The following is a 22,534-nucleotide window of genomic DNA, read 5'->3' as shown; positions in this document are numbered from 1 at the left end:
TCTCCTGCAGAGCTGTTGGTGGTTTCAAACTACCGACCTTTTGGTTAGCAGTCGATCGCTTTTAACTGCTGTGCCACCGGGGCTCCTTATTAATCCCTTTAGAGTCTAGTTTCTAAGTTTATGCAATAATGTGGCATTATTGACTTGACATAAAAGATGGATGAGAACAAAGGACCTTGACTCATGATCAGTGACAGGACTAGGAAAGTTGGTGAAAAGAATACAATATGTGTCTGTTTTGTGAAATAATATTATGATTCTCCAGCCCTGCAGGATTTACGATGAGTCATTTGATTGTCTGTTGGTTACCTTTACAGAATGCGAATTATTGTAGGTGGGCTCAGAGACAGCAAACACTCAGAATGAAATCTAACGGAGAAAATAAAATGCATTTGTACATGTACCTTTTGGCAGCATAGATTGTCCAAGAATTTTGAATATTCGTGTATATTAAAATCTTGTTTCTCTTTAATTGTTCAGATTTGAAAGAAGCCAGCTGTAAACCACAGATACACAACCAGAAGGCCATTTTCTCAATCAAGAGTCTCCCTTAAACGGTAGGCAAAAATCAGAATTTATTATTCTGAATTTGTGTAAGTATCCTTTTAAGAGAACATACAAATTCTGTACAGCATCTTATTGTATAATTTCTTGGATAGTTTTTATTTTGACTATCTGAATACTTTCTAGTATATAATTTACCAGGCATTTGAAGACATCTACATAACATATTTGCCTAAGACAAAACAAAGATAGGAAAATGACCTAGAATTTGGGAAATAGCTTAAATCTTTAAAAAGAAATCTCTAATAATTCTTTTACATTCCTTTTATTTTTCTACCCAGATAATAGTTATAAGTACATTATTTTTTATTGCTATGGTATTTGTAATTATTATTATTTTTTTTAATTTGGTCACAAAGGAGAAAGTAGCTTTATATATGCCAGACATTCTCCATTCTAGGAGAAAGAACTGCTGAGCTATAGCTAGTACCCTGCATTAAAATGACATCCTTCCTGGTACTAACTTACTGGTAGAAGACTAGGTTGTGTTGTAACTTCAGGAGCTCCAGTTAAAGTTCTGGGAAGTCCACCATTGGGGGAAGGGTAGTAAGTCACTAAAGTTTTATGTAGTTTACTAATTTCAAAAGTCACAGGGTGGCCCATTTTCCTGAGATCTGCAGATGAACGAAATTCTACAGTGTGGAAAGAAGAATTGTCAGAGAGGTAAAGAAATTAATATAGACATGTGTGTATATACATGGTTAGTATGTGTATACATATCTTAGCTCTGTCTGCTGAGAGGACCTAGTAGCAGTTACAATCCAGTAGCAAACCAGATCCTGCTTTCCAAATACCATTTTCTATTAAAAGGAATCAGAGGTCCTTGAAGAAGGCGAGGTCAAGGAAAACATGAGCCTGGAGCATCTGGTGGTGCCAGGAAATAAGAATGTGCTGAGAAGAAAGGATGGGCATGTCAAAAGAGACACAAGGGTCAACCTGTAGGAGCTCCTAATGGCCAAACCTAAAATGATATGAGCAGTAAAATCCCTATAGTATTAGACTATAAACCCCAAAATACTTAAATATACAGGAGTCCAAACTGTTGTAAGAAAATGGCTGAACCAATAAATGGAAGGAGAAGGAGTCCTTTTCCTTACAGAAGGATATTCCAGTGAATGAGTGTAAAGGGAAGGAGTGCAGTGAGAAATCACAACTGGAGCAATCATTGCTGTGGGCAAGATCCACCCATGAATGTTAAAATTGGTGGACGAGTTTAAGGAGAAACAGGATATTTGTATAATCTTGAAGTATCTCCCCCAAAACATTTGTTAACTACAAAGGGATAAATAGTAGCTTGGCAGTGACGAATCCTCGCAGAAACCACACTACCTTTAACCAGGTGGTCAAGATTGACAGAAGACGTATTGACCTCATTTATCCCCTGCTACAATGCTCTGAGGAAACCCTGGTGGCGTAGTAGTTAAGTGCTACGGCTGTTAACCAAGAGGTCAGCAGTTTGAATCCACCAGGTGCTCCTTGGAAACTCTACAGGGCAGTTCTACTCTGTCCTATAGGGTCGCTATGAGTCAAAATCGATTCGACGGCAGTGGGCTTTGGGTTTACGAAAGACGCGCCATTTCTGTAGTATCCTTCTCCAAAATATATAACCTCAACCTAAGCATCAGACAAACCTAAATTGTAGAGAGACATTCCACAAAATACCTGAACAGTACTCTTCAAAAGTGTCAAGGACCTAAAAGACAAATAAGATTAAGACTAAGGAGACAGGGCAACTAAATACAATGTGGGATCCTGGAGTTGAAAAGGGACATGAATGGAAACTGGTGAAATCCCAAAAAAGTAGTTTGGTTATTAGCATTGTACCAATGTTAATGTCTTATTTTGACAATTGTACTATGGCTGCAAGATGTTAAGAGTACAGGAGGCTGGGGGAAGGGTATCTGGGATCTCTCTCTCCTATCTTTGGAGCTCTTCTTTAAGCCTCAATTGTTGCCAAAGAAAAGGTTAAAAAGTCACATTGAATTATTAGATTTTCACTAGTTTACAGAGTGAATTTCTGTTTATTTGCAAATGTTACAAGACTAGAGAGAGGCAGGGGCATTCTTTTAATCAGAGCTGTTTTTCTTGACCCTCTGCATACCTACTACCATCCCTAGCTGCACAAGTTTGGTCTCTACTTAGTGCTTCAGCCAGTTATTTCCAACCTGCTAGAAGACCTGGAAAAGCTCCACAAGGCTCTGTCTCCTCGGGATCCACCTCTTACCAAAGTTTTTAGTCAGAGTCTAATATGATCAAACCAGAACTGTGAAAGTACTAAAGCCAGTTGCCACCAAGTCGATTTTGACTCATGGCAACCCCGTGTGTGCTGAGTAGAACTATGCTCCATAGGGATTTCAATGGTTGTGATCTTTTGGAAGTAAATCACCAGGGCTTTTTTTCAGAGCACCTCTAGGTAGATTCCAACTGCCAACCTTTCTGTTAGTAGCTGAGTACTTAACTCTATGTGCCACCCAGGGACTCCTGTGAAAGTTCTTATTAATAATCTTTTGCTGCACCGATCTTCATTGCCCAAGACTACGTCTGAACAAGAACTTAAAATTACCCATTGCCATCGAGTTGATTTCAACTCATAGTGACCCTATAGGACAGAGTAGAAAGTCTTATATTTGAATGGTGAGACTAGAGGTCATATTGTTTTTAGGTAAAATGTCTGAGAACTCAGTGAATTCAGGTAGTACTAAGGGAACTTTGATTCTTAAAGAAAATCAATGACAGCATTAGGTATGTTTAGAAAATCAGTTTGACTTTAGAATGGCCTAAAGTCATTAAAAATTGAAGGACCAAACTCTTGAAAAACAAAGCAAGGGGTAGGTATGTACTTTGACATCTGAAAATGAGTGTTGGGTCTGCGTTCAAGCATTTTGGCATGAAAAACGAAATGTTAAGTATTTGGAATTCGACCCTGGAGTTTTCTTTGCTGGCAACTCTCTTGCCTGCTCAGTCCCTTTAGTGAGCGACACTAGCTTACACACTTTAAGAGAAATAAGAAATAACAAAAGTCTTCAGTAGTTCAGTTCTACGTCTTTGCCAGGGTGCAAGCTATGAGGAGAATCTTTGCTTGGGGGCATTTATCCTTAGGAACTTTTTTTTTTTTTAGTGTAGACTTGATTCCTTGGACTTCATTTACCAACTGGCAGTTTATATGGCTCCCATATCATAAATTGTGCAAGTAAAAAAACTTGGTATATAGGAAACACTGTAGCTGGGGTGACTGGGAGAGCTGCTTATGGAGTTAATTCAAAACTAAGACAAATGAATCTATAAAAAAAGAAGAAAAGCTACACACAAGAAATATGTTAACTGATCGTAAGGGAGAAAAAGGGCTTTAGATAAAAGATATCTGAACTTGTTTGGTCCCAATGATTTTATGACCGAGGAATTCAATTATAGGTGTACTGGGTGGAGCGAATCACAATTCTGTAAATTACTAATACGACACAATGATCTTTATCATTTTCTGTATGTGTTCACATGCAAAGTTCAGTCCTGCCCTCTGTAAATAAGCTCTCAGTGCCTAGCTATACTGCTACGTATGAGTTCAGGCCTTCAGGGTTAGAATATAGATAGTGTTTGCTTTTAAAACCTTAAAGGCCAGGTAGGTGGAACGTTTAGAAATAACGTTAGGAACTAGCATAAATTACTTTTGTTTCGGAGATTTTGGTCGTTGGATTTGTTTCATTTTACGTTAATTGAAAACGCTTTTATTACTGAAAAGTAATAAAACTTGAAAATTTTTTGGCAATAAAAAAATCACAATCTTCTTAACACAAAAACGACTATTGTTACTTCTGCATATTTTCTTCCAATTCTTGTTACCATGTATACATTTTAACCTACTTTTATGATGTGAAATATAGATTGGAGCTTTTAACTACAACACAGTGTTTTAAATATTAAATAGGCAATGTAATCCGAAGAATAAAGATCATTTTAAAGAAAAACATTACCTATAATCTTAACATCCTATTCAGACTATTTTGATTACTACATGTTGCCTTCTAATTCTTAATCCAGATACATACATGTCTTTATATGTCTAAGTAGTATTTGAGAAAGTAAATACATTGCTATCAGACTCTCAAAGTGCTTGTCTATAAAATTAAGGATTGTCATCAATGATTTCTAAGTTCTCTTCCCACTCAAAAAGAATACTTTAAAACCTAGCTGCGTCTGACTACATATTTTCTGGAAAAAAATGTATAAATCAATTACAACAGGCACTATATTTACTCAAGAACTAGGGTCACTAGCTTTAAGACGTAGAGGGTTGCTTCCTAAAAGTTATGCCTGAAAGAAAAACTTAACTTTTGTGATAGACTATGAATTCATAGCTTGTTAAACTACAAAATGCACGGGGAGGGGAGGGGCTTGATAAGAGATTCCTGAGTAATAATTTAAATGCAGTGTTCTCAAGCCATGATTTTAATAAGACCTACTATACAAAAATGTCTGAAAAGAGAAGATAGAGAAAATTGCATTTGGCATATTCTTAATTTTTCATTACTCTCCTGTACTGTCACTCACATAAGAACAAATAAGAAAAACTGCTTTTTATAATTTCTTAATTTTAAAGCTTTCATTAACTGACGCTATATAAAATTCTTCATTAGGGACCTATTTGTGCAGAAAACTGCAGTACGCACGACAGAGGCATTAAGAAAACACACCAGAGAAGATTTCTTCTTTTATTTCTATCTTAGGAAAACTTCAGCTTATTGGAATATTATTTCTACCTCATAGTAATTTCTCTGACTGTCCAGTTTTAACTGAGTTATTAATTAAAGCAAACTAGTTTGAAAAAACTGTACATATCTGCATTTCCTCCCCCCCTCCCCCGTTTTGTTAGCCTTCTTTTTTTAAATGGCAATAATGAACTCAATAGTCCTATCGATAGCATGCTTGATTCTTTGGGTACTTCCAATAAATTATATGTTACAAATAATATGTATGAAATTCTACCGGAGTACCACATAGTAGAAGCTCAATAATTGGGAAAAAAAAAAAAAATTGGAAGCTACTATCATTCCATGGAGCATAAAATGAAACTCTTTCAAATTATTCTAGTTTTGTTTTTGTCTTTTTATTTTTTTTAAGCTCACGAATTCCTTGTTATTCAGCCCAGATCTTATGATCTGAAATAATTTCAATTTTTAAAAGTTTAATATTTTCACCCTTTATATTCCCTGTAGACAGGACATAGGAAGTTTAGTGACGTCAACATCTTTAATAAACTTTCAAAGTCACAAGACTTGGTAGTTGGGACAAGAAACAATTAGGTATAAATTTCAGGGAAATACCGTAATGGCATGACTTTTGTTAACAAGCCACATGGCTTTCCTCTCAAACCCAAGGAATACGTAGTGTGGTCTCCTTTTAAGATTCCAGTGTTGCCTGCATCACAGAAATATATGTTTCCCTACGTTTACTCACTATAATTTGTGATTGCTATTTTTCTTATCTGTGGAGGAAGTGCAGCAGCTCCCACTGGGAAAATACCATGTTAAGTGGATCCTAAAATAAGAAATCTAAGGGAAAGGTCACATCCTAATAACTTGTGCAAATCTAAATTCCCATGGAGCTTTGAAATCATTTTGTATGAATAGAGTATTAACAATGTGTTTCTGAACTTCTTCCAGAGAGTGTCGTAAAATTGAGAGCACTTTGTGTTCAGACGTAGCCACTGAAGTATAGACACAAGTGACAAGACCTAAGCTTTTTAGCAATCTGTTAGGAGTATTCAGAGAAATGTGTCATAACTAACCACAAAATCTTTTTTTGTTACTTTCTCTGGAAATACGAGGCGTATTATTCAGAAAGTATTTTAATAAGTACATACAAATAATGAAAATGATTTTTCCTGTTACTATAAAGATCTTTAATACTCAACTTTTTACTAAGACTGACCTCCACTTATGCTTTGGAAGACCCCTAACTAAGTATTCCAGAGAAGTTCACTGTTTCGGGAGTAGGATACCTGCGTTCCAGTTACCCCTCTTCTGTTACGTAGCAATCTCTTAAAACCTCTGAACCTCAATTTCCTTATCTGTTGAGTAAAAAACCAAAAACCAAGCCCATTGCTATGGAGCCAATTCTGACAAATGGCGACCCCGTGTTACTGAGTAACATCAGCAGTGGCTTTGGCTTTGGTTTGGTGAAGGAGTAATTTTAGACCATTGAGAATTTTTGGTAGTGACTGGTGGCACAATGGTTAAGTGTTTGGCTGCTAACTGAAAGGTTGGTGGTTCCAACCCACCCAGCAATTCCACAGGAGAAAGATCTAGCAGCCTGCCCCCATAAAGATTACAGCCTAGGAAACTTTATGGGGCAGTTCTGCTTTATCCCATGGGGTCTTCTATGAGTCAAAAATCAGCTCAATGGGACCTATCAACAACAACTGAAGCAGTTGAGTAAAGAAAAGCAGGAAGGAGTGCAAATCAGTGGAGAATGAGGAAACAGTGTAAGGATGAAGTCTCTCAGAATAAACACTAAAAAGAGACAGACCCTGTGAGAAGATACTGCTGCCACCAGTTTGGTAGAAAGAATAACAGGGCTAACCTGGCAACTGTGTTGTGGAGATAAGAGGGAGAATGAATGAAAAAGGTGTCAGTGACACGTAGATTTACAGAAGTACTAGTTAAAATTATACCCCCAAAATTATATTGTTCTTGGAAGAAATCTCATAAAAATGAAAACAACCTGACAGCTAAGTGACCTTGATCAAGTCACTTTCCCTCTTTGGGGTCTCAGTTTTCTCAAATGTAAATTTGTTGTTAGGTGCTGTTGAGTCGGCTCTGACTCATAGCAACCCTGTGTATAACAGAACAAACTGCCCAGTCCTGCACCGTCCTCACAAATGTTGGTTTGTTTGAGCTCTTGTTGAAGCCTGAGGGCTCATCTTCCAGCACTATATCACTCAAAGCCCTGTTGTGATCCATAACGTTTTCATCGACTAATTTTTTTCTTTTTTGGGAAGTAGATCACCAGGCTTTTGTTCCTAGTCTGTCTTACTCTGGAAGCTCTGCTGAAACCTGCCCACCGTGGTGACCCTCCTGGTGTTTGAAATACCTGTGGCATAGATTCCAACATCATAGCAACACACGAGCCACCACGTACAGCAAACTGATAGGCCGTAAATTGAGGTTAGACAAATCGACCTGTAAAGATCCTTCCAATGTTCAACTTTCTAAGCCTCATGGAATGGGACAACTTTGATTTGTTAACATAGATATGGCAATCTATAGATTTATTATCAAAGGAACTTGTAAAAATAACTACAATTAGAACTGATGCCTTCAGATGTTCAAAGGAAATGTTTAGAACTTAAGTCCACAAGTCAAAATTTCTAAATGTATTCCTTGTCCCCTCTTTAAAAATCACCTCTCAAAATGTCTGAATATACTGTCATTGTTGTTATTCAAGTTAGTTGCTGTCGAGTTAATTCTGACTCGTGGTGGCCCATGTGTGCAGAGTAGAACTGTTCCATAGGGTTTTCAAAACTTTGACCCTTTGGAAGCAGATTGCCAGGCCTGTCTTCCAAGTTTTCAGCTAGCGGTCGAGCACTTAACAGTTTGAGCCACCCTGAATATTACTCACTGTAAACTTTTCTGAAGGCAGGGACTATATCCTAGTCTCCATTGTATGTCCAGAATTGAGCACAATGCCTGACACAGAACAGCTACTCAGTAAGTATTTATTAAAGGAATAAAAGTTGAATTAAAGCCAATAAAGAAGCTTCATGTGGTACTCTTCTCATTCTTTTCTTCTCCTTTTTGATCCCTCAGCCCCTTCCATGGCCATTCAGGGACCCATCAATTTTATTAAGATAGTCACTTACCCTTGCTTTTGTATCATCTTAATCAGTTTTTTTCATTTGGTTACTATGTTGACTTTTTGTAAAAAGGAAACAGAGCTTGTAAATTGACGTTTAACAGAAACCATAGGATTTTCAAAAATACCTTTTGTGGTAACTTAAAAATTAATTAGTATTCCAGTTTTCCATTGTTTAAATTTTACCAAGAAAATTAAAAAAAAAAAATTTTTAATTCATTAAAAGAAATTATTTTTAAAAATTGTGTTTTGTATTGTGGAAGAAAAATGAGCAGATTTAGTGAATGCTGGTACGGGGGGAAAGAAAACACAAGAAGTCAACCAAAATTTAGCAATGCTTCCCATCATAAACACATGATTTCTGTGGTCTTTGGGCCAGATAAAGGTTACAAAATGTCACCGTAATACCTTTTACTTCCTTATGGGTTTTTGCTAGCTCCCCTCCCCCAGATATGGTAGAGTAAGTTGTAAAAACCCTAAAGTATGACAATATAGTTTATTGCACTTTCAGTTAGAAGTATTCTGCCAAAATGATCTGAGAATTAGAGGAAACAAATTTAAATTTACAGCAGTTCAGTGATAAAAGTACAGTTTTTCCAGCCCACTCAAACAGCAAGCCAGTTTGTAACTTTAATACTTCAGAGGCTGGAAAAGTTACAGCTGTAACAAAATCAACAGAGAGATCCCTGGTTCGTGTTCATAAACGAGAAAATTGACTGCAAGAATATTTGTCCAAATATATGTTTTTATGCATTATAATATTTTCCAGAGTATTATCACTTTTACTTACTGCTATTTTCAGGGTTACTATTTATTCTTATCTTTCTGATTAGAGGTTAGGGCCAGAGTTGTTCATTTCACTGTTAGCAGATTTTACCTTGATCTAGTGATTTGGTCATGTCTTTGTCTCTCTTTTCATTACCAGCCTTCAAGTTTGCAGATTATCATTGGTCTTCCCGTTCCTTGAGGTAGATATTTAGAGTATTTGTTCACATGGAATACGTAAAAATGCACATTTTAATAAATAGCTGTTTGGTTCTTGGGTAGAAACGGAAATAATTGGCAGGACAACCAAGTACTGAAAAACTGAATGTTTAGTGAAAGCTGTACACTTATCCTGGGTTTTGAGTCAAGATAACAGCACAGTTTATAGAGTCAGCCATACCTTGGAAATATGAATTTGAAGGAAGATAACCCATTGCTGTTGAGTTGATTCTAATTCATAGCGACCCTATAGAACCCCTTAGAACTGCCTCATAGGGTTTCCAAGGAGCACCTGGTGGATCTGAACTGCTGACCGTTTGGTTAGCAGCCATAGCTCTTAACCACTGCGCCACCAGAATTTCCCTTGTATCAATTGATTTTTTTCTCCCTTAAAAGTTCATTCTGTTTTAAGTATTTGCGTTTTTCAAAATATGTGCTCTCACAGTATTATTTTCAAAGACGGATAAATTTACTATGGTATACCTGCAAATTATGCTGAAAAGAGAATATCATGAAATTTAAAATATGAGAGGCAGAGAGGAAACAATCAAGTGCATCGTAAAAGAGAAGGGAACTGGATGTTATAGCCCAATTTGCTCTTACTCCTGGACTGCTCTAGTTTTACTTTAGCAGTTCTATTTGTCCAGTCACAGGCTGTATCGCCACTTGGGTTACATACAGTCTTCTGTACTTACAGAGTTTTAACCACCCTGGCAGCGCAGTGGTTAAAAGCTCAGCTGCTAACCAAAAAGGTCAGCAGTCTGAATCCACCAGCCAGTCCTTGGAAACCCTATGGAGCAATTCTACCCTGTCCTGGAGGGTTGCTATGAGTTGAAATCGACTCAACAGCAACAGGTACATATCAGTCAGCATTCTGAGTGGAATCTTGGCAGATGAGGTCTCAGTCAGGAAAGAAGTGTTTTATTTATATTTAGATAATTTGCGCTCATGGCCTCTGGGCATTTGATTAGAAGTATGATTCTTTATGGTAAAGAGGTGCATAAAGACCAGAATACCGATGATGAGTATTTGTCAACTGTCTCAGAGTGCTTGATTCCACTCAGGAGTTTGACTCCAAGCAGCCTGAGAAAAACTAAAGACATTGCTTCTTTCTAATTAGTTGGGAAGTTTTTGTTGTTGTTTGTTTTGTTTAAAGTGTGAAGAGCCCAAACCAAAATGAAGGAAGACCACAGCAGAGACTACAAGATGACAACTGGTATCAGTGCTTTTTGATACCAGCTGAGAAAGACTTCAGACCCAAAGTCTGCAGATAGACTCCCTCCTCCAACACTGAGTAAGAGCGACAGTTGATCCACAGTAGAGTTGAGTTAGGTTTGGGAAAGTTGTTTGAAACATATATTCATGTCACAAAAGAGGTATTAAAATTCCAGGATTTTCAACGAAGAATGTCACTTTGTTATAAACAAGCAAACCAAGGAAACACACTATACAAATAAGAACAATTCTTTAGTGCCTAATGGCACGTGCAAAATCTTATTTTCCCTTGCAAAATATATGTACTGTAAAGGTAAAAAAAAAAAAAAAAAAAAATTGGGATAGAATGTATTAATTCTGCTTAGAAACCTACTGTGTAGAGCAATTTTTCATTTCTCTCCTTGATTCTGATACTCATTTAATCACTCATTATCCACTCCACCAGAGGGAGATAAAAAGCATAATAAGAAAGCAGAATACTTAGATTTGTAGATCAATTGTTTTTCAGTTATCCTTGGGCCTTTAACATTCATCACTGAGCATAGCTGACGCTTACCTTGAGCCACAGAATTAGAATGTGGCAGTTGTGGGGAACGTCGTAATTCTAAAACAAGCAGCAAACTAGATGATTAGTCATACACCGAGTACTGTTAATTTTCTCTCTGTTTTTTTCCTTCTCTACAATATTTGCCATATTATAAGGCAAAGGGTCTGGGATAAGGCAAAGGCAGTGACAATCTAATTGGATCTGAAAAGAAGGTGGCAAAAAAACCCCAACATTTTCAAGACAATCCGAGTGACACTTCTTTTTTTTATAATTTATTTTATTTTTTGTTTTTTTTTAAGAGTATACACAGTGGAACATACACCAATTCAGCAGTTTCTGCATGTTCAATTTAGTGACATCGATTATATTTTTTGAGTTGTACAGCCATTCTCCCCCTCCTTTTCTGAATTGCTCCTCCCCATTACCATAAACTCACTCCCCCCTAAATTTCCTTTCTAATCTCTTAAGTTGCTGTTGTCAGTTTGATCCCATATAGATAGATCTTAAAAGAGCACAATGCTCAAGGCAAACATTTTTACTAATTAAGCTAAGCTATTTTATTGTTTGGTTTTAAGAAGACTTTAGGGGATATTTTTTGGTTTAAGATTAAAGATTATCTCAGGGCAGTAGTTTCAGGGGTTCATCTAGTCTACACGGCTCCAGAAAGTCTGGAGCCCATGAGAATTTGAAATTCTGCATTTTCTCCTATTTGATCAGGATTCTCCTATGGAATCTTTGATTAAAATGTTCAATAATGGTAGCCAGGCACAATCTGGTTCTTCTAATCTCATGGCAAGGGAGGCAGTTGTTCAGGGAGGCAATTAGCACACATTCCATTTCCTTGTCCTGTTCCCGACTCTCCTACCTCTGTTGCTCCAGGTGAGGAGAGACCAATTGTGCCTTGGATGGCCACTTGCAAGCTTTTAGACCCCAGACACTACAAGTACTGCTAATTCTTGAGTTCCTTGATTATGGAGCAGGTTTTCCTATGAAAACAGTGTTGTCTGCTTTATGTCTCTATGAGATCATTAACATGTGAGCCATTTAGATCCCACCACTTAATACAAGCTGCCTGTGTTTTTTTTCACTTTTTTGTTTATTTTCTCACACGCTTCTTCATATAATCAAAAAGATAATTTCCTCTTTAACAAATGGTGCTGGCACAACTGAATACCCATCTGCAAAAAAATGAAACAAGACCCATACCTCACAGGATGCACAAAAACTAACTCAAAATGGATCAAAGACCTAAACATAAAACCTAAAACGATAAAGATCATGGAAGGAAAAATAGGGACAAAGCTAGGAGCCCTAATACATGGCATAAACAGAATACAAACCATAACTAAATGCACAAACACCAGAAGAGAAACTAGATAACTGGAAGCTCCAAAAACTTAAACACTTATGCTCATCAGAAGACTTCACCAAAAGAGTAAAAAGGCAACCTACAAATTGGGAAAAAAATTTTGGCTGTGACAAATCCGATCAGGGTCTAATCTCAAAAATCTACAAGATACTGCAAAACCTCAACAACAAAAGGACAAATAACCCAGATAAAAAATGGGCAAAGGATATGAACAGCCACTTCACTAAAGAAGACATTCAGGTAGCTAACAGATACATGAGGAAATGTTCACAATCACTAGTCATTAGAGAAGTGCAAATCAAAACTACAATGAGATACCATCTCACCCCAACAAGGCTAGCGTTAATCCAAAAAACACAAAATAATAAATGTTGGAGAGGTTGTGGAGAGACTGGAACAGTTATACACTGCTGGTGGGAAGGTAAAACGGTACAGCCACTTTGGAAATCAATTTGACACTTTCTTAAAAAGCTGGAAATAGAACTATCATACAATCCAGCAATCCTTCTCCTTGAAATATAACCCAGTACCTTGAAATATATCCTAGAGAAATAAGAGCAGATACATGAGACTAGATGGGCAGCTCCTGTCCAGAGGTAAGATGAGAAGGCAGAAAGGGACAGGAGCTGGTTGAATGGACACGGGAAATCCAGGGTAGAAAGGAGAAGTGTGTTGTCACATTTTAAGGAGAGTAACTAGGGTCACATAACAATGTGTGTATAAGTTTTTGTATGAGAAACTAACTTGAACTGTAAACTTTCTCTTAAAGCACAATACAAAAAGAAAAAAAAAAAAAGATAATTTCACCTGAGCACAAGGCAATGCTTTCTGTCAGCCACTTACGTTGAATTAAGGTCAAAAACTCTTCATCCCATTGTCAAAATCAGTACCTGAGGATCTATCTCTCTCTATTCAAATGAAAGAATTTTAGATGCTTTGATCTGTAGAATTCTTTCTATTCGTTCCCAAACCTCAGTTTAAAGAGCACACATGCAGAGTATGACTTGACTGAGAAGTACTTTGGGAAACATACATCCATCTTCACGAAATGGTGAAATTTCAGACCTGGAAGGGACTATTTGTTTCTCAAAATAGGATCCATAGAATGTATTCTTGGGATACATTTGACTCCTTTTAGGAGAATTTTAAAATACTGTGCTTTTACATCAATTATAGTCTTTAAAAGCCTTTTATTTATTTTGCTCACGATAAAGCCTGTGTTTCACAATTAAAGGATATTTTTATGGAATGAGATGTTGGTTTCTTATATTTTTGTGAACCTGGGGTTCTAGGATCTCTGGGGAGCCTGAGGACACAACTTTGGCAGTTCTATAAGGTTTTTTCTTTTTCTTTAAAAGGGACAGTTACATTAGTGAAGTTTAAGAAACACCATCAAATCTGACTTCTCTCCTTTTACAAATAAGAAGTTAAGTGACTTGCTCAGTGTCACACGGCAAGTTAAGAAGGCCAACCAACACTAAAACTCAAGCCTTCTAAGACTTTATCCTGTGTTCTGCTGTTGTGAGGATGCTAGATGATCATGTCTTCATTGAGTTTATAATCTAACGCGGAAAGCAAAAATGAACAAGTAATAACAAAAATGATGAGTTGTATGAGGGGAAAAGTGAAGGGCATTGGTAGTTCAGTGGTGGAATTCTTGCCCTCCATGCAGGAGACCTGGGTTGGATTCCCAGCCAAGGTATCCCACGCGCAGCCACCACCTGTCGGTGGAGACTTGCACGATCCTCTAATGCTGAACAGGTCTCAGCAGAGCTTCCAGACTCTGGCTAGGAAGAAGGGCCTGGTGATCTGCTTCGAAAATTAGCCAGTAAAAATCCTCTGGATCATGATGGTCTGATGTCCAAGCAGTCACGAGGATGGTGCTGGTGCAGGCAGCATTTCACCTGGGTTGCCATGAGTCGGGGGCCGAAGCAATGACAGCTAACAGCAACAGCATAAGGGAGAAAAAAAAACGGTGATGTGAGTTGTATAGACTGATAACAAACAGAACGATTTAACCTAGTCTGAGGGCTTGGGGAACTGATTTTTCTGCTGGCAGTTGAGGACCAAAACCAAAAAGCAAACCCACTGCTGTCAAGTCAATTCTGACTCACAGTCAAGGACAGAGAACTCCCCCATAGGATTTCCGAGGAGCAGCTGGTGGATTTGAGCTGCCAACCTTTTGGCTAGCAGCCAGAGGTCTTAACCACTATGTCACCAGGGTTCCAACAGTTGAAGGGAGGGTAGGGATTAACTTAAGGGAGTTGTGAGAAAGTCAGTGTTAGAGAGGAAATACCATGTGTGGAGGCTTTAAGGTAGGAAAAAGCATTGCTTACTGATTTAAATGGAGAAAAGGCATCAGATGAGGCTACAGAGATGAGCAGAGACCAGATTATTCAGGGCAGCTTAGTTTTAAGACAACCAGAAACCAATATAGAGTTTAAACAAGGGAGTGTCTTCACTAGATTTGCATCTTTAAAAGATCATTCTGGCTGCAGTATGCAGAACTGATTGGAGAGAAGGTAAGAGCAGAAGTAAGGAGTCCAGATAGGAAGCCAGTGTTTGTTAGCTTCAGCTCATGGAGACTCCATGCCAGATGGGATCAGACTGTTGTGATCCACAGGGTTTTCACTGGCGGGTTTTTCTAAGTCGGTCACCAGACCTTTCTTCCTAGTCTGCTTTAGTCAGGAAGCTCCGCTGAAACCTGTTGAGCACCATAGCAGCATGCCAGCCTCCCCGACAGGAGGGTGGTGACTGCATATGAGGTTTGTGGAGGGGGCATGGAATGTGAGAATTCTGCTACTGAACCACCAGTGCCCCAGAAAGCTAGTAGAGAGGTGTGAATGAGAGGTGACAAGGGGCTTGGGCTAGAGTCGATAGCAGAGGAGACTGAGAGAGGTGATAGAAGAAAAAAGACTTGGCAATGATTAGATGTGAGGATTGGGGGAGTTAATTAGGACTCCCTTTTTTGGCATGATCAGCTGGGAGATGGGTTGGTATCATTTACTAAAATAGGGTTCGCTGAAGGAAGACCCGGTTTGGGGACTAGATGATGACTTAGGTTTTTGACCTGTTGAATTTGAGTTGTCTATCAGATACTTCAGTGGAGATGTTATTGTTGTTTGGTGCCTCTAGTCGATTTTGTACTCAAAGTCACTGCGTGTGACAGAGTAGAACTGCCTCATAGGGCCTTTCTCTCACAGAGCCGCTGGGTGATTTGAAACCACCAACCTTTTGGTTAGTGGCTGAGCACTTAAATGTGGTACCAGCAGGGCTCCTAAAAAAAAAAACCATAAACCTGTTGCTGTCAAGTCGATTCCGACTCATAGCAACCCTGTAGGAGAGAGTAAAACTTCCCCATAGAGTTCCCAAGGAGCAGCTGGTGGGTTTGAACTGTCGACCTTTTGGTTAGGAGCCGAACACTTAAATCACTGTACCACCACTGTACAGTGGCCGGAAAGTGAACCCAGGCTTCTCACATGGCAGGCAAGACTTTACCACTGAACCACCAATGCTGGTGCTAAATATTTGTATACAGGTCTGAGGCTCAGAAGTCAGACTGGGCAAGAAGTATAAATGTGGTCTCAAGATAGACATGATGTTTGAAGTCTTACGTAATGAGATTGCCTAGGGAGAGCTTATAGAATTGGAAGAGTGGAGAACCTTGAGAAAAGAGCCTTAAGGAAGGCTCAACCAGAGAGGCAGGATAATAGAAGCCTCTGGTGCCAGAAGGATGACAGGCAGTGGAAGAAAGGCCAGGACCCAGGGGTCTGCTCTTTGATAGAGAAGTTAGATGGTTTTTTAGCATAAAATGCCTTACATGCTGAGATGATAGTTTTATACTAATGATTGTCAGATTCAACATTTGTCTGGCTCTTTTGCCAAAATCCAGGCATATAAAATGTTGATGAACTGGAATGTACAAGGTATACTTTGTTCTAGGTAAAATTGAATTTCTGATTAACTCAGTGAGCCAGAAAGACCTTTTGATTTCTGGTTATGTAAATCTTTCTTAAACATAATAAGTCATTTTTCTATCTTGTTAAGTATAGCGTGGTGAATAAAATTTAAATTGAATTTAGATAATCATGAGTTGATTATTCGGGAATTTATAATATCTTAGTTTCCTTTTGCATAGCGAGCAACATTTCACGGTAGATTTAGAAGATGTTGAAGATTACCTCAGGAAATGCTCTTGGAAGCCGCTTTTAAAAATACATCACTTTAACTGCTTTTTTTTTTTTCTTTAACATTTGTCCATTTCCTCTAATGGTATAAGAAAAACTTTCAGTTCATTAAGAATTTTTAATAGCTCATCAATGTTATTCCGCACTTGTTTTTATTTAATATATAATTCCACCCAGTCCAACTGGCTACAGTATATCAGTACCTCAGCATTATTTATCAGAATATGTCGTCTATGACCACTGACTGCTTGTATAATGCAAATCAAGAAAACCAAACCCGCTGCCGTCAAGTCAGTTCTGACTTATAGCGACCCTATAGGACAGGGTAGAACTGCCCCATAGGGTTTCCAGGGAGTGCCTGGTAGATTCAAACTGCTGACCTTTTTGGTTAGCAGTGGTAGCTCTTAACCACTACACCACCAGAGTTTCCAATATGTAGTGCGATTACTTCAGAATTATTCTACTCACAGTGCAGACATACAACTGAATGCAGTAAAGAGCGTCTGAGGACTTACGTCTAAATTAGTGTTGAGTAAATCAAGTCATGAGCCAGCTGTACAGGGGATCTTCCATTGTAGCAATACCAAAGCGAATCTTTTATTTTATTTTTATGGTGGTGAGATATATATTAGCAAGGGGTTTATTTGATATGTCTCTGTGTGTGTGTGTATGTGTGTGTATGATTTGCCAGTTCAGCCTTTTTCACACATACAGTTCAGCCATTTTTACACATACAGTTCCTTGCCAAAGTGAATCTTTTAAATAAAGTAAAACGCCCTTTGAAACGGGGGCTAGGGAGAAGGACGCTGGGATTTATTGAACACTTACCATGTAAAAGAACTTCTAAGTGCTTTGCATGCATTATTTCTTCTAATCCTCACAACAGTCCTTTTTTAACATGAGAAAACTGACCCTTAAAGAGGCTAAATGACTGGCCCAAAGTTACGCAGCAGGCAGCCGGTGATGCTGGGATTCTAGCTTAGGTTTACCTGATTTTAAAGCCAACGTTCTTTCCGTGTACGCCTCTAACCGGTTGCTGTTGAGTTGATTCTGACACATGGGGAGCCCATGTGTATTAATGGCTGATTTTTCAGAAGTAGATCACCAGGCCTTTCTTCCAAGGGACCTCTGGGCTGACTCCAGCCTCCTATCTTTCAGCTAGCAGTGAGTGCATGAACCGTTTGCAGCACCCAGGGCCTCCCTACACCTCAATACCTGTCTGGAAGTCAGGAGACCTATATTCTGCCTCCCACTAGGTCCTTTAACTACCATATTTTTTCACAAATCACGCCGCCTTCTCTGTTTGTTTGGCATCCTTGCCCTTCCTCTGTGAAGTATTTTCCTAAGTACACTATGCTAATTTTTTTTTTTTTTACAGCAACATGTGGAAGAGGTTAGGCATGGCCCTGCTTGTGAGGGTGAGGGTCCTTGTGAGGGTGATGCGTGGGCGGGGGGGCTGGGGATGGCCAGCAAACAAACAAAGAAGGCGTGCGTTATTTCCATAAAAATATAGTGTATGACCTTGGATGAGGCACTTACTTATTGTACTTTCAAGCACAAAAATTTGTCAGCATTCACTACCCCCCAGATACACTTTTGCTGTTTTCTCTTGCTTAGAATGTTCCACACTTGTTCTCCATGTGTTGATCAGTTTATCAGTCAGTCAGGCAGTTGCCTTTATTCACACAATAAATAATTATTGAGCTATGTGAAGGCAACAAAGATATATGGATGCTTTTTGAGGAGGCCATACTCTTGTAGTGTCTATGTGCTATTCACTGTATGAGCCTGAGCTGAAATCCCATTTCTTCCATGAAGCCTTTTTTATGAGCCACCCATTTTGACACCTTTTCTGAGTCCCTGTGAAACTTAGGAGCCCTGGTGGCACAGTGGTTAAAGTGCTTGGCTGCTAACCAAAAGGTCAGTGGTGTGACTTTACCAGCTGCTTCCTGGGAGAAAGATGTGACTGTCAGCTTCCCTATGATTTACACCCTTGGAAATCCTATGGGGCAATTCTACTTTGTCCTACAGGGTCGCTATGAGTCAGAATGCACTCAACAGGCAGTGGGTTTGGGTTTTTTTTGGTTTGTGAAATTTAGTCATTTTCCATTTATTTGGTAATTAACTAGGTAATTCCTTGTGACATCTCTTCTATTATTGGCTGTAATTCTTATTCAAATCATCAGTTATTACTTTTCATCCCCTTGCTGCTTATTTCTCCAAGATTAGAAATTCCTTAAGGAGAGGCTTATACTTCTCTGTATCTCCCACAGTGTCTTGTAAATAACGTGTGTGTGTGTGTGTGTGTGTGTTTATTGGATTCACTCAACAAACATTTGTTAATTTGGGGTACTTTTTTAAGAAATGTGATGAAATATATTTAATAAAACATTCGCCATTTCAAGATTTGCGTTAATTTTTTAAGTTGAAATTTTATTTCCCAGTCAAGTGATCTCGAAGTCACATGATCTCCTTGAGCCTTGTTTTTCAGTAAAATGAAAATAATTCCTACATTTCAAGATTAAATAAATAATCTGTGCGAAAGTGCTTTGTAAACTCTAAAAGATTGTGTAGGTGTTACTGATTTTATTATGTGTTGGAAGTTGTTCTGTCCTGAATTACTACTGTGGGCTCTTCACGTCCCAGCATTTCTCTCTATCATCCTACCATGTAACTATTTACAGTTAAACATCTTTATTTGCTCTAAGTTTATTTCTAATTTTTTTCTCCTTTATTCTGTTTATTCCCAAATCTTGGTCTCATTTACCAGAACCAGGCAACATTTTGTTCTGTTACACAGAAGGTTGCATTAGAGCCGATCCTACGGCAATTAACAGCTGCACAAAGACGATCTGATGGGTGGAAAAGTCCGTCCTGTTAATAATGGACTCCAATGTCAGACTGTAATTTCAGAGTAATAGAAATTATTGTTAATGTTCTCTCAGGGTAGCTTAATCCATTCATTGGCACTTGCAGATGGCTATACAGGATGTCTTGTTGTTAGGTGCCATCAAGTTGGCTCCCACTCATAGCTACCCTGTGTACAATGCAACGAAGTGCTGCCCGGTCCTGCACCATCCTTACAATCATTGTTATGCTTGAGCCCATTGTTGCAGCCACTGTGTCAATCCATATACAAGTTAGAAATTAGATATGAAGGTGCTTTTTTAGTCTATTGTAGAGCTTGATGTCCTCTCCAAGGAATATGTTAGGACTGGTACCATCAAACCAAATCTAGCCTTAGGTTGAGTTTACAGGGCCTTGGCAGACTTGATAATAACCCAAAAATGCAATCATTTCAATAGCTAAGGGTTATGATTAAGTTTCCCTGAGTATCAAGAATTTATAGAATTGAATTATTCTGACTTTTGCCACTTTGGGTGCTTTGGTTAATTTTAGCCATCAAACCAAGCTTTATTTTACTGCCTTCATTGAAATAAACTTTTTGGATAATTAAAAAAAAAAACTTTAATAGGATTTCTTTATCTATCTTTTCTGTAGTTCCTGTGTGGTTAGTGTCTTTCATCTCTTGGAAGCCTTGAAATACATAAATTGGCTATTGTTATTTATTTTGAAAGATATTAAAATGAGATCTGTAATCCAAATGGGCATTCTTACTTCACACCCAGTTGCTTGAAAAGTGGCCAGATGCAACAATTCTAAATGCAAGCGTGCCTAGGGCAAAAGCTTTGCAATTCCCACCTTCCTTCACAAAAGAACTGTCCTGTGTGAACCTTGAACATAAAAAAAAGAAAAGAAAAGCAAACAAAGAAAATTCAGTCAGCCATGTTGAAATGTTAGATGTCCCATAAGCATGTTAATATGAGTCCTAGATTAATGGGCCAACCATTAGAAAAGGAAGGCAATGTGAAAAAACTATGGTGGCATTGACCTAGTTTCTAGTTGCCAGGACCAAAGACACCGTGAAGCTTCCATCCTCTCTCAGTCTCACCTCGCTGAATCTTCAAATGATCATATGTCCTGGGTTGTTGGTCTGGTTGCCTGTTATAGTCACAGTTTTTGCCTGTTGTCCTAGAGTAATTTTTAATAGTGCCTTCTTTAACTCTGAACAATAAAGCCTATGGTCACCTTATTTAATCCCCATACCTCAGAGATACTAATATAGACGGGTGATAGTGGTGGTGTCCTTGTGTGCCATCGAGTGGATTCCAACTCATTGTTACCCTCTCAGACAGAGTAGAACTGCCCCATGGGGTTCCCTAGGGTGTAATCTTTATGGGAGTGGATCTCTAGTTCATTTCTCCTCAGCGGAGAAGCTGGTGGGTTTGAACCATTGACCTGTGGGTTAGCAGCTGAGCACTTAACCATTGTGCCACCAGGGCTTCTTATCAGGAGGGGTAAGGAGTTGGAATGAGGAGAATGTATTAAAGGGAAACTGATACCAGTGGAGACAGTGCTGGAACCAGAATTTTCAGTAAATAAAATGAAAGCTCGGCTGGAAATTGATTTATGAACACATCCTCAACACCACAGGAACCACCATGAATGCTGGCTGCTCATGGGGAGTGGGGTAGAGGGAGGATAATAACCAGGTCATGAGTTTGTGGTGGGTTTTATGCAACACTAACGTTTTGCTTCCTGTCTGAGGTTTTTCATGTTGCGAGTCTTTCACCTCTTGATACTCTTTGAGGACTAGTGATGCTGATATCTAATAGAAACACTTCAGAGGAAGGAAAAAAAGATGGAAGATAGTAGTTCTTTAGAAAAATGGAAATACATTATTCTTGATAACTTTGCCCTTGTTCTTTGAAAAAGCTTACCTAAACATCTCATGTCATCTACATTAATAATCTACTCAGAAATTTGGTTTTATCGATGGTAGAGGCACGTCATTGACATACTCTCCTTTAAAAAGTCCTTCAGATAATGATAGTTGTTATTTTTACTCAATTATTACACAGATCCTTTGTTTAAAATAATTTTTCTAATTATAAGAGAAACAGGTACTTTTGTAGAAAATGCTAAATAACATAAAGCAGAGAACAATCACTCATAATCCCACCACCCAGAAATAGTGTATTTCCTTTCAACTTTCTTGCCCATATATACTTAAATGCTTATTCAATGATGCTCTTAAGTTATAACCTTAAGAAAAATGCTTCTACTGTTTGGTGACAATAAGAAAATAATAATAGCTTATATTTGCACAGTGGTTAAAGCGCTCAGATGCTAACCAAAAAGGTCAGTGGTTTCAACCCACCAGCTGCTCTGGAGGCAAAAAAACCTACAGATCTGTTAAAGATTACAGCCCAGGAAACCCTATGGGGCAGTTCTACTCTATCCTATAGAGTCACTGTGAGTCGGAATTGACTTGTCAGCACCAAACAACAGTGTATTTGCATAGAGCTTTAAATTTTGTAAAGTTCTTTCATATATTATCATATTAAATCCTAACAATATCTCTGTAAGGTAGGGCAGATATTGCTTCCCATCTTACATGTGGGGATATTGAAGCCCAGAAATGCTCAGTGACTTGCTGAAAGACATCTGGTCAGTAAGTACTAGAACCCAGACTAGACAGACCCCTGTGCTCCATCATAGGTCAAGGCTCTTTCTGTGTGCAGCTTAAGGAGTTAATAGTTAATGATACCAGAACTTCCAGGTACCAAAAACTGAATCAAGTCTAAAGAACTGATTACAAGAAACTGATTATTTAGCTAGGAAAAGAAGGTGGGGGAGAGGAACATTGTATTTTAATAATGGCCTTAGGGTTTTCATTGGGGTATTATTCACAGAATGATAACCATCTATCTTGGTTATCTAGTGGTGCTATAACAGAAATACCACAGGTGGATGGCT

The 22,534-nt window shown here is 38.4% G+C and overlaps 1 protein-coding gene across 3 annotated transcripts in view; it reads left to right on the top strand.

The window, feature by feature from the left end:
* The window catches only part of PPARG (peroxisome proliferator activated receptor gamma), a 153,024-nt gene that overhangs the window by 23,496 nt on the left and 106,994 nt on the right, over positions 1-22,534 (top strand). For all 3 annotated transcript variants that reach the window (XM_023547899.2, XM_023547898.2, XM_023547897.2), the window contains exon 2: positions 481-557. The gene's annotated coding sequence lies outside the window, so the exon portion shown is untranslated. The remainder of the gene's footprint in view (positions 1-480; positions 558-22,534) is intronic.

This window comes from Loxodonta africana, chromosome 22 (genome assembly GCF_030014295.1).
Source record: "Loxodonta africana isolate mLoxAfr1 chromosome 22, mLoxAfr1.hap2, whole genome shotgun sequence".
NCBI lineage: Eukaryota > Metazoa > Chordata > Mammalia > Proboscidea > Elephantidae > Loxodonta > Loxodonta africana.
This window is presented reverse-complemented; position numbering and strand designations above follow the sequence as displayed.